General features: G+C 37.7%; 1 protein-coding gene across 2 annotated transcripts in view; it reads left to right on the forward strand.

Annotated features, from left to right (window-relative positions):
* CEP44 (centrosomal protein 44) overlaps positions 1–12,529 on the forward strand; it is a 129,211-nt gene that overhangs the window by 75,131 nt on the left and 41,551 nt on the right. The window contains exons 11-13 of one of the 2 annotated variants that reach the window (XR_009503960.1): positions 5,856–5,969; positions 9,972–10,142; positions 10,227–10,273. The gene's annotated coding sequence lies outside the window, so the exon portion shown is untranslated. The remainder of the gene's footprint in view (positions 1–5,855; positions 5,970–9,971; positions 10,143–10,226; positions 10,274–12,529) is intronic. The other variant, XR_009503959.1, reaches the window with a different exon arrangement.

The following is a 12,529-nucleotide window of genomic DNA, read 5'->3' on the forward strand; positions in this document are numbered from 1 at the left end:
TTTGTTACCTCTCAGGATGGGAGTTTTTAAGATCAGAGCAGTTAATAGAAAAAAAAAAGGTTTTTTTCTCCTTTTTTTACACACCTGCATGTAGCTGCAACCTCACTGCAAGGTTAAGACTCTATTTTAGCAATGGGAAGCAGATTAAATGTTTTTAAAGCACAGTTGAGGGGAGGGACATGATCATATTGGTGTTTTGTGTTTCAAAAAATTTATTTCAGCCAAAGTGAGTGACTGAAAGCTTAGAGATCTTTCAGAGACTATTATAGTACTAAATGTAAAACCTGTTTGAAAAAAACAATCAGATGTCAATAAAACAAAGATTTTAGGAGACACTGCTTTTAGGAAAGATCCCCGATATTCTCCTTTCTTGCTGCAAGTAACCAATCCTGGGCTTCCCTGGTGGCGCAGTGGTTGAGAATCTGCCTGCCAATGCAGCGGACATGGGTTCGAGCCCTGGTCTGGGAAGATCCCTCATGCCGCGGAGCAGCTGGGCCCGTGAGCCACAACTACTGAGCCTGCGCGTCTGGAGCCTGTGCTCAGCAACAGGAGACGCCGTGACAGTGAGAGGCCCGCGCACCACGATGAAGAGTGCCCCCCCCCCCTTGCCACAACTAGAGAAAGCTCTCGCACAGAAACGAAGACCCAACACAGCCAAAAATAAATAAATAAATAAATCCTTCCTTTTCCCGATCTTTGGTTTGGTTGTGTCTCTTGGCTCGACACTCACCAAGTGACAAACCTAGTTTTTGATGAACTCATTTTTCGGGTGACATAATATTATTCATTACTGTGAAAGACCCATATGTTGGTATAATTTTTTTCCTTAAAATTAATGTAATTAAATAGAACTAATCCACTACTTTTTGTTGTGTGTAATCTTTGTTTTGCTCTTTCTTTATTTTACTGGCATGTTTTATACATACAAGGTTCAATAAATTAAAAATATACTGTCAAAAAATAAAATAAAGGTTTTAATATAAACCCTAATATATTTATATCTAGAGATTTTACCACTATCCTGAGGTGCCTAGATGATTGGGCTACTAATAAAATTATGTTAGGAGAAAGGCAAACCTCATTTTCCATAAATACTAAGCCGCTTTGACATCAAACCACTACTTAAAATAATTCATCATCTCTTCTCAGAGAACTGCTTATTCCAAGAAATTGAAAAAAAATTATAATAATAAATATTTTACCACATAGATCAGAGTACATTCATTGTGTAAGGCTATATACTCTTTTTTTAAAAAAATAAGAGATGGAGCAATCTGCTCTCTCTTTTTTTAAATTAATTAATTAATTTATATATTTATTTTTGGCTGCATTGGGTCTTCGCTGCTGCTCATGGGCTTTCTCAAGTTGCGGCGAGCAGGGGCTACTCCTCGTTGCGATGCACGGGCTTCTCATTGTGGTGGCTTCTCTTGTTGCAGAGCACAGGCTCTAGGCACACAGACTTCAGTAGTTGTGGCATGTGGGCTCAGTAGTTGTGGCACACGGGCTTAGTTTTTCCGCTGCATGTGGGGTCTTCCCAGACCAGGCCTCGAACCCGTGTCCCCTGCATTGGCAGGTGGATTTTTAACCACCGTACCACCAGGGAAGTCCCCATATACTCTTAAGGAAATGAAAATCCATCAAAATAACTCTATACCAAGAGATATATCAATATTTTCCCTCAGGCTGGAAGCCCCACCCTTGTCTCAAGCTTGCTCAAATGTCCGATCCCACTGTTAACAACTGAGGCAATTTATGAAGTTCTTTGGTTTCACCTTTTCTGGAGGGTTGGTAATTTGCAATGATAAGGATAATTTGGTCCTTGAATTAATTAGTAGCTGCTTGATATGGCTGATTTCTCCTAGTACTTCCTTACCTGATTCTATCTTGTAAATCTTACTTTTGCAAAGGCTGACATAAAATTTTTCTTGAAATTTTGCTCTTAGTTACCAGTAAGCATTTTTTCATGTCTACATTGCAGAAAGAAAATTGAGGTTTCAACATTTTCGAAGTGCTTTTCCATCTTTAAAAAAGAAAACTTGATTTCTGCTTGAAATGATCATGCTCTATTTCAATTTAAGTGGATTTAAATCCAGTGGATTTCTTCTCTTTCTTTCTTTTTTATTATACAGGTAATATATGAGTGAGATAATCAAAATTTTAACTCTTTGCATTTTTTTTCAAATGTTGCAAACACGGCAATACAGTTTTACAAACAAGGTTGCAAAAATAGCTAGAGGTTTGCACATATTGTGAACGTTTCTTTCAGATTAGTTGGGAAACTTGTAATAAATTCAGGTGTCTTTTTAAAAAATTTTTATTGGAGTATAGTTGATTTACAATGTTGTGTTGGTTTCAGGTGTACAGCAAAGTGAATCAGTTATACATACAGATATATCCACTCTGTTTTAGATTCTTTTGGCCTATATGAGTATAGGCCATTACAGAGTATTGAGTAGAGTTCCCTGTGCTATACGGCATGTTCTTATTAGTTATCTATTTTATATATAGTAGTATGTATATGTCAACCCCAGTCTCCCAATTTATCCCTCCCCCCCCATCCCCTGGTAACCAAAAGTTTGTCTTCATCCGTGACTCTACTTAAATTCAGGTATCTTAACAGAATTGGCCCTGTTGCCATTTTCCTGATCATGGAGAAGAGTAGAATACGTAAGTTACTTTCCTACTTCCAACATAGAAAAATATGACAAAATGCTACAACGAGACATCCCAGGAGTCAGTATGTCTCCTCATACTCCCAGTAGGACTAATTAGGTTTGCACGGCCTGCTCCACAATGCAGGTCCATTTAGGAGGTATGGCAGTGAGCAAATGACTCACTGAATCATAATATGTCTGAACCAGCCTGGAAAATAATAAAAAACCTCAATTTGTGTAAACTTATTGGAAAAAGAGATGATCATTTACAGGAAAAACAACAACTTTAAATTCTGTATATAGCAGTGAATTGTGATTAATTTTTTGGGTGAGATCCTGAAGCATCCAGTAATCAGCTTGCTCCTAGAGACCTAACAGTAAAATCTGAGGCAGATGTGCTAATGACTGCAATCCTGGAGAAGGGCTTGTTGGAGACCAGGGCTGCAGAGCTCCTGTTTCTGCATGCCTTTTGCTGTGTGAAGAAAAGGAGACAGAGAGAGAGAGAGAGGAGAGGGGCAGGGTGGGGTGAGAGAAAGATGGGAAGGATTGACTTGGCCCTGGAAGTGCTCAAGTGGAGAATGTTTGGATATTTCTTTTTTTTTTTTTTTTAAATAATCAATTTTATTTATTTATTTATTTTTGGCTGCATTGGGTCTTTGTTGCTGCGCACGGGCTTTCTCTAGTTGCAGCGAGCAGGGGCTACTCTTCGTTGCGGTGCGCTGGCTTCTCATTGCAGTGGCTTCTCCTGTTGCGGAGCTTGGGCTCTAGGCACGCTGGCTTCAGTAGTTGCGTCACGCGGGCTCAGTAGTTGCAGCTCGCGGGCTCTAGAGCGCAGGCTCAGTAGTTGTGGCGCACGGGCTTAGTTGTTCCACGGCATGTGGGGTCTTCCCGGACCAGGGCTTGAAACCATGTCCCCTGCACTGGCAGGCGGATTTTTAATCACTGCACCACCAGGAAAGTTCCTGGTTATTTCATTTTTAGTCTATGTGTCCTTGACTCTAAGAGGATCAGTTGGAGGGAACAATTTAGAAAGTAAGCCCACTAAGCAATGAGCATTAGGCAATGCATTTAGAGCCCATCAGAGGGTAAAAGTGGTTCGGTAGTAATTACATGTGCACAGTGGAAAACTAAGATGCACGTGTCCAGATTTGCCTCTGATTACAAGTCAGAAAGATAGAGAACATGAGCAGCATAATTTAAAGGCAAGGGAGGTTTTGTTTCCAGATTCCATTTCCAAAATTCTTCTCTGGTTTAAAAATACAGTAATGATTTTTAAGGCAAATCAATATATTGACATTTAAAATTTTCATTTATTTACTTAAAAGATATATTGTAAAAATATATAAATACATATATATTTCAGTTTGTATATATAATATACAGAAAATTAATAATGTGAAATGAAACATGCCAAACAGTATAAAAAGTAATACATAAATATTCTTGTCCAGATCATCCAGTTTAGGAAACAAAACTTACCAGTACTGCAGTGGCTGTTTGTGTTTCTTCCCCAACTTCACTGTGACATATATAAGTACTGCTAAAAATATGTAACCATTTTGCACATCTTTAAACTTTATATGAATAAAGTTGTACTGTATTTTTCTGTAACTTTGTATTATGTTTGTAAGAATCAACCATATTAACACCTATAGGACTAGGTCATTTGTTTCATTGTTGAATGGGAACACATTCACCAAAATAAAATATATGTATCCATTTGTCTGTTGATGAACATTGTTCCAATTCCTTGCTTTCACACCCACTGCCAGTAGAAGCTTTGCTTAGTAATACGTGGCATTGTTGGGTTTTTTTTTAACATTTGTCATTCTGATGAATGTGAAATGATATCATGGTTATAATTTGTTCTTTTGATTTCTAGGTTAACAGATCTTTTTTTTTTTTTTTTTTTTTTTAGAACAGTGTTGGGTTCACAGCATAACTGAGCAGGAGATACAGCGATTTCTCATATACCCTCCACCTACACACATGCATAGCCTCCCCTATTATCAACATCACTCACCAGAGACATTTGTTGCAACCAATGAACCTACACTGACACGTCATAATCACCCGAAGTCCATAGTTTACATTAGGGTCCATTCCTGGTGTTGTATAGTCTACGGGTTTAGGCAAATGTATAATGACGTGTACCCATCATTATAATATCACTGCCCTAAAAATCTTCTGTGTTCCACCCATTCATCTTCTGGCAACCACTGATATTTTTTTTACTGTCTCTATAGATTTGCCTTTTACAGAATGTTATATAGGGTTTTTTTGTTTTTTAATTTTAATTTTTTTAAATTTAATTTTATTGAAGTATAGTTGATTTACAATGTTGTGTTAGTTTCAGGTGTACAGCACACGGTGATTCAGTTTTCTGTTTTTCGTTTTTTTGGCCACGCTGTGTGGCGTTCAGGATCTTAGTTCCCTGACCTGGAATCAAACCTGTGCCCCCTGTAGTGGAAGTGAGGAATCCTAACCACTGGACTGCCAGGGAATTCCCCAGAATGGCATATAGTTGAAATCATACAGTATGTAGCCTAAATTGCAACTAGAACTGTTTTCATTATATTATATTTTACCCTTCAAAACCTTTTTGCCTTAATGTCTGTTTTGTTTGAAATTAATATAACTATTTTAACTTTTTTTGGTTAGTGTATCTTTTTCTGTGTATATCTTGCATATCCTTTTTAAAAATATATGTCTGTAAGTCTTATTCTATGCTTTGTTTTAATTTTTCTCATTCTTTTTGTTTACATATATCTTTTAGAAACAGCATGTAGCTGCTTTTTTTTTTTAATTCCAATCTGAAAATCTTTGCCCTTTGACAAATTTAACCCATTGGTTTTTATTATGATTATGCATATATATTGAATTTTCCCCTTTAAATGTGTGTTTTTTAAAAAAATATGCCTTTTTCTTCTTTCCTTATTGCTTATGGAGCAATGAGGGTTTTTTTTTTGTTCTACTTCAACTTATCCCACTAGAAGATACATACTTTATTTTAACTTTTTAGTGATTACCTGTAGAATATCAACATAGATAGCTGAGTAAACACAATTTAAAGTTAATCTTTAAAAAAACACAAGGAATTAAAAATGCTCTGGGCCAGTAGCCCGTTTCATTAATCATTCTGGTTTCCTTTTTCCTTCTTGTTTTTCGTTGCTGATGATTTCCCTAACTTTTCTTCCACAGGTTAGCTTTGCATTTCAAAGGATGTCTGTTACATTTTACAATAAGTCCCCTACATACGAACCTTCAAGTTGAGAACTTTCAAAGATGGGAACGTGCCCTCGAACATCCAATCACGTAAGTTAGTTCATGTGTCTGGCGTATTTTTCAAGGTACCGTACTGTAAGATTAAAAATGTTTTCTTTATTTTTTGTGTTTGTTTGCTTTTTATGTATTATTTGTGTGAAAAGTATTTTAAACCTATTACAGTACAGTACTATATAGCCAACTGTGTTAGTTGGGTACCTAGGCTAACTTTGTTGGACTTACGAACATGCTCTCGAAATGGAACTCGTTTTGTATGTAGAGGACTCACTGTATTTTATTCTGCATTAAAATTCAGAGTATTCTGTGCAAGTGCTCTCCCAGGAGAGTGAGGAGAAAGTTTCTCCTCTGTAGCTGCTGGAAAGCTATCTGTTCCTAAAAGTAGTTAACGACATGTCAAAAGTAGAGTCCTGGGCTTCTGCTGGGGGCCAGCATGGTGACCGCTATGAGAACAAAATTAGAATAGACTCCTTGTTCAGAAAAATCTAGAAAGTTGAGTCCCCTGAATCTAGGTCTTTATGCTTTATGTGTTTCAGTTCAGGGTATGATTTCAATGGGCATCTTATTGGAACTGCAATAAAAGTTTGTCTACCTTAAAATGAGTTGAATCCGCCAAACTCAGCCCCTGCTTGCATAAATATGCTATTTCAGGTCAGAGTTGCTGGGTAGTAACCTTTATTTGGTATCTTAACACCTGTTCTGTGCTCTCTCCTCGTAGGGTGTTATGTTGGTGCTTTGGATAAATATGGGGAGTGTGTGCTAAGCCATCAGTTTGGAACAGGTCCTAGGTCCCCAGGACCCTTCCCAGCTAAATCTTCCTCCTTATGACATTGGTTTTGGGAATTCATGACACTCACAGAGAGTTGGAGACACTGAGGGAAAGAATCCATGGAGCACAGTAGAAATGCTGAGGCCATGGGGGTGGGGCTGGTAGGACCAGAGAGGGACAGGAGATCTGGAATGTCTGGGGCAGTCGGTCACCTCAGTTCATATTGGCATGACTGGAGCAAAGCGTGTCTGCCTTCTATGTAGATTCTGAACAACTTGAAGAGCCCATGGATACTTTAGTCACTTTTGTGTGTCTGCAGTGTGTAGGTGCCTGACAGAACAGGTGTTCAATCTGAATTGAAAGCAACATTTACAGGGACTTCCCTGGTGGTCCAGTGGTTAGGACTCTGCACTTCCATTGTAGGGGACACGGGTTCAATCCCTGGTCAGGGAACTAAGATTCCACAAACCACGGGGCCAAAGAAAAAAGTGTTGAAATGAATTTACAAATGGACATAAAACTTGCTTTAAAAAAAAAAAAGTTACAGCCCACACTTCAGAAGGTCAAAGAGCAAAGAGAAATTAGAAAGACAGATATTATTTCATTTTTCCACTTGTCATAATCACTGGTGAAAAAAATCAAAATCATGATTATATTTTGATAGTCCCAAACAGAAATTTTGGGGATTGCTATTTTAAGTTCTATATCATAGTTCTTTACACTAAATATTTTTTACAAATGACTAACTTATGGTCTGATGGCCTTTCCAGAAACTTGTAAGTGATAATATGTTTTTTTTAAAGAGTCTAGTTTTATTTATTTATTATTATTATTATTATTATTATTTTGGCTGCACCTTGCAGCTTGTGGGATCTTAGTTCCCTGACCAGGTATCGAATCCATGCCCTCGACAGTGAGAGTGCCGAGTCCTAACCACTGGACTGGCAGAGAATTCCCTGTAAGTGATATGTAAACTTTAGCATTGCTATATCCCCATTTATAGTCTTCCATACATTATATATGATTAGGGTTTACTACAGCATTGACTTCAAATGGGTGTTTTGCTGAGGGAGGGGCCTCTGGGAGCCAGAGGATGCACCCCCAGGATGATTCTTCAGGATACCCCCTCTGAATAGACCAGCTCCATGAGTTGAATTGTCACAGTGAATCACTAAACTCCAAAGTGACAGTGGGATTTCTCCACCAAATCTCAGACATCAAAGCCTTGGGAGTTACTTCTTGATTCTGATCATATATCACCCCAGAAAATAAAGATGTGGATACTCAAAGCACAGACGAGTTCAGGATGGTGTGGAATTGTTGAAGCACCAGTTAGATATTTGGATTACAGCACAGAAAATAACTGCCCAATACAAATTGCAAAATGTCCCTTTATGCTGGGGTTGGCAAACAGTGGCTTACGGGCCAAATCCGACTGCTGCCTGTTTTTGGATGGCCTTGGGGCTAAGAATTGTTTCTATATTGTTAAATGGCTAAAATAAATCAAAAGAAGAAGAATATTTCATGACACTTGAGAAGTATTTGAAATTCAAGTTTCAGGTCCATAAATCAAGTTTGATTGGCACACAACTGCACTCATTCATTCACTTACTGTCTAGGTCTGGTCTTTTACTACGTGGGCAGAGTTAAGTAATATTGATAGAGACTATATAGGCCGCAACGCCTAGAATAGTTACTATCTAGCTCTTTACAGAAAAATAATGATGTGTCCTACTACATGCCATTGTCGGAGAGAATCCAGTGCCAGGGGTCACGATGGGTCAGAGCCAGTGGTTATCTCTAATCCTTTTATCTGTATGAAATGCATATCTGGTGTCTATATAGCCAGGAGCATAGCTTGAGTAACTGATATTTGAGATGAGAAAAAGTCACAGGGAGACACCCCCCAAAGCAGTCCCATCTGTTATCACATGAGCACTTGTACATAGACAGACTAAAGAATTAAGAAGCCCCTTTCCTGCATGGAAATGGCACCAAGAGTCATCATAAAATTCTAACCTGAATTTAGCAGTCTGTAGGCGACTGGATCCTTGGACTTCCTATTTAGCCCCAATTTCTTTTGGTTTTTCTATTCTTCAAATAACCAGGGCATATTTGGGAATGTTCAGAAATCATGTAGATAATAGTTTTTCTGCAGCTTATTCCCATGATTGAGGGTGGAATTTTCATGCCTTTAAGACTATATCAGGGGATTTCACTGGATGATTGGAACATCCAAAGTTGAATAAAACTGTGCTGGAACCATGATATGATGTCTGCTTTCCTCTGGAGTTACATTCTGAGGGATTGCAAATCTCTCTTCCTGTTCCCAGTGAACCTAAGGACACTTGTTTCTCCTCCACAGCAGCCAAGACCATGATTAATATTCTGTAATTAACATTTCACTGACCTGAGAGTGAGAGGGACAGACCTCAGTTCCATTTCTGCCTGCAACTAATTTTGTAGCTTTGAGCTCCTCATTTAAGTTTTATGGGCCCCAGTTTTTTAAATTACAAACCAGTGCAGTTTGACTGGATGACCTTGATGGCTAACTGACCTTGACGGCAACTCCAAAGCACGATTCTCTTATTTTAACTTTGAGGATTGCTTCTTCCCCCACTGAATTTGGCTCTGAATACCTAGATTTTTATATAAGTTATATATTTGTGGTCTATCTGAAATCTGGTGGAATTTGTTTTGCTCTGAAGGTAATTAAACTATTACAATGAATAGATGTAAATAAAATATTGCAGTGAAATATTGTCCACTTCATTTAAAAAGCAAGTCATCAGTACTGTTAGTTAATTATTACATGAAAACACAAAAATACTAATAAAATAAGTTATGTAAGGTAACTAGCTCTCTCTATAGAAGGTGAGAACATTCTGATGGTGAGAATGTGGAAGGGTAGAAAAAAAGTCTCTAAGTGTTTTTTTAAAAAACAAAACCCAAAACAATCCTCCTCCATCCATCTAGACAAAAACAATTTCCCAAACTCCCATCTTTTTCCATGTCAGCGTGTTTCAGGGTCAAATTGGTTTTTGAGTATTTGTTGACTATTAAAAGCACAACAATTGTCAATTCGACCCTCTTCAGTCGTGGTCAGTAATAAAAAAGGGAGAAGGGTGAAGAGGGAAGAGGCAGAAGCAGCCAATGGTGAAAGGAAGGGTCTAAGATGAGAGAGGAAGAAGGGAGGAAAATGTGTACACATTTCAAGTTGATGACAACATTCTAAGACCAGCTGCACATGTCATTTTATTTTTTAGAAAACAATCTTTGACCTCACGAAACACCTAGTGAATCTGTTTTGTTCTTCCTGACTCAACCCAAGAACAGAAAATTGAATTCGAGATTGACTACAAATATCCAATATAAGAGAATTCTATTTGAGGTTTACAGTGACAGGACACACTTCATCTTGAAGGCATTTTTTGATGGTAAGTTTAGACAGCCCGTTGTCTTTTTCAAATAATTCACTGGTGAGCAGTTGGTATTTGAGGATAATTTCTGTTTTTCTACAGCTCAAAGATTGAATCAGAGAAAGTGGCACAACAGTTTAGTTTTGAAAGTAAGTACTGTATGTTTTAAACCAAATCACCTGGAGGACGATTCGTTATATAATAACCAAATTATATATAATGTCCTCTTACTCCTTTTCTATATAAATACTTACTCTAGACAAGTGGCACTTTGCCATATCACATTGATAAAATTTCTCCCCCGCCCCACATGGGCTGCTCCTTTTTGATGAAAAGGTTGTGATTTTATTAATGTTCATTAGGTCATTTTGATAGTTTGCTGTCCAGACTTGAAATATCATTAGTGTTCTCTCACTTGTCAGTTGAGATAAGTTTTAATGCATAAAATCAGCATTTTGTTTTAGAAAGAAGACTGATTCACGATCTAATACTGCATAGAACCAATAATGAATAGAACAATTCGCCAATCTGTGCCTCAGTGCCCTAATCTAAAATGAGGGCAGTGGACACAGTTTAGCATGTCCAGCTCTAAAATTCTATGATGAGAGGAAAAACCAGAGAGAAATGAGGTGACACTTGAGATGAATTATGACACAGAAGTTCTCTGGTACACATTCTCAAGTCCCATAAGGATGGAGCTGTGCGTGATTGTCAGCTGACAGATGACATACTGTTGCCATGTGAGATAAGCAAAAGGCTACGAGTTTATTTGACTTCTGTGAACCAGGGTAAGCATTAGTTGCTAAGGATACGAAAACAAATCACATCCCTGTTCCTCAACAAGTGTGGCAAGTTTTGCAGACAAATACGTAATGTGAGTTCAACAGTTATGTAGTAGCAAATAAAAAATATGTATTCAAAGAAAGGGATTCAGAGATTTCGAATATTTTCTGATTATGTTAGTTTATTATTGCTCTAACGAATTACCACAAACTTACAGGAGTAAACCATCACAAGTAAAAATTTTACAGTTCCAAAGTCAAAAGTCAAAATGGGTCTTAAGAGGGCTAAAATCCATGTGTTGGAAGGGCTGTGTTTCTTTCTGGAGGCTTTAGGAAAGAACACATTTTCTTGCCTTTTTTCCAGCTTCGAGAGCTGCCCACATTCCTTGGCTCATGGCCTCTTCCATCTTCAAAGCCAGTGATGGCCGGTCAGGTATTTGTGACGTCACATTGCACTGACGCTCACTATTCTCACTCCCTCCCTCACTTGTAAGGACGCTTATTATTACCTTGGGTTCACCCAGATAATCCAGGTTGGTCCCCCATCTCAAAGTCAATTATTAGCAATCTTAATTCCATCGGCAACCTTGATCCCCCCCTTGCCTTGTAACATAATGTAGTCACAGGATCCAAGGATTAGCATGCAGACATCTTTGGGAAGCCGTTGTTCTGCTTACCATACTGATGGAATTGTAAATATTGACTTTCTAATTCAGCTTTTGTGAGCAATTCCAGTTAATCTTACGCATGCTGCAGTCACTGAAGAACACGCGTAACTTTGAAGTCCTCCGGAAGTCTGATATGAGTCTTTGAAAATTCATCCAGACACAAGGAGAACTGAGTTAGAACGTCTCTGGCATTGCTTTTCTGGGAGCTGTGAACCCACATTCTCATTGCTCATTTTTAATTCCAGTTCATTCTGACCATGTGTTGCTTCAGTATGTACAACTCCTATGAAATGATGTTTTATTAGTATCATCTGTTTATTACAGAGCATGAGTCATCAGTTGGCTCCCAGGACCATAAGGTCTTAGATATTCCAATGCTAATTCATAGGTCTTTAACAGTATCATACAAAGAATACTGAAAAATCTTTTTTTTTTTTAAACCGAGACAGTACTTCAGTTAAAACTCATTCATATACTTCAATATTAAATATAATTCTCACCTCCAAGTAGGATAACACTAAGAAATGACAACAACTGTTTATTCCATGTTGTTCTGGGAAGTTGGCTCCTAATCAGAGAACTTCTAAATTATTCTCCTAGATCCTTACTTTCAAAATCAAATCCAGTATTTTAGAACTAATAGGAACTGAGGGTAAAGAATACAGTCATAGTATGCATTGTGGACGTTACCACATCATCCTAAAGAAAGACAGTAAAATCAAATCATTAGGGTGCTGGATGTGAGATTACTCAGTTCTTTTCAAATAAGAAAGAATCATGGCCCCAGATATTGACTTCAGTCATAGGAATGCTGGGACTAGATGCCCAGAATCCTGACTCCTTGATTCTTTAATAGTTTTATTTTATCTTTCTTTTTTTTTTTTTGAATTTTTGAATTTTATTTTATTTATTTGTTATACAGCAGGTTCTTATTAGTTATCCATTTTATACATAT

Source organism: Balaenoptera ricei, chromosome 6, assembly GCF_028023285.1.
Source record: "Balaenoptera ricei isolate mBalRic1 chromosome 6, mBalRic1.hap2, whole genome shotgun sequence".
Classification (NCBI taxonomy): Eukaryota; Metazoa; Chordata; class Mammalia; order Artiodactyla; family Balaenopteridae; genus Balaenoptera; species Balaenoptera ricei.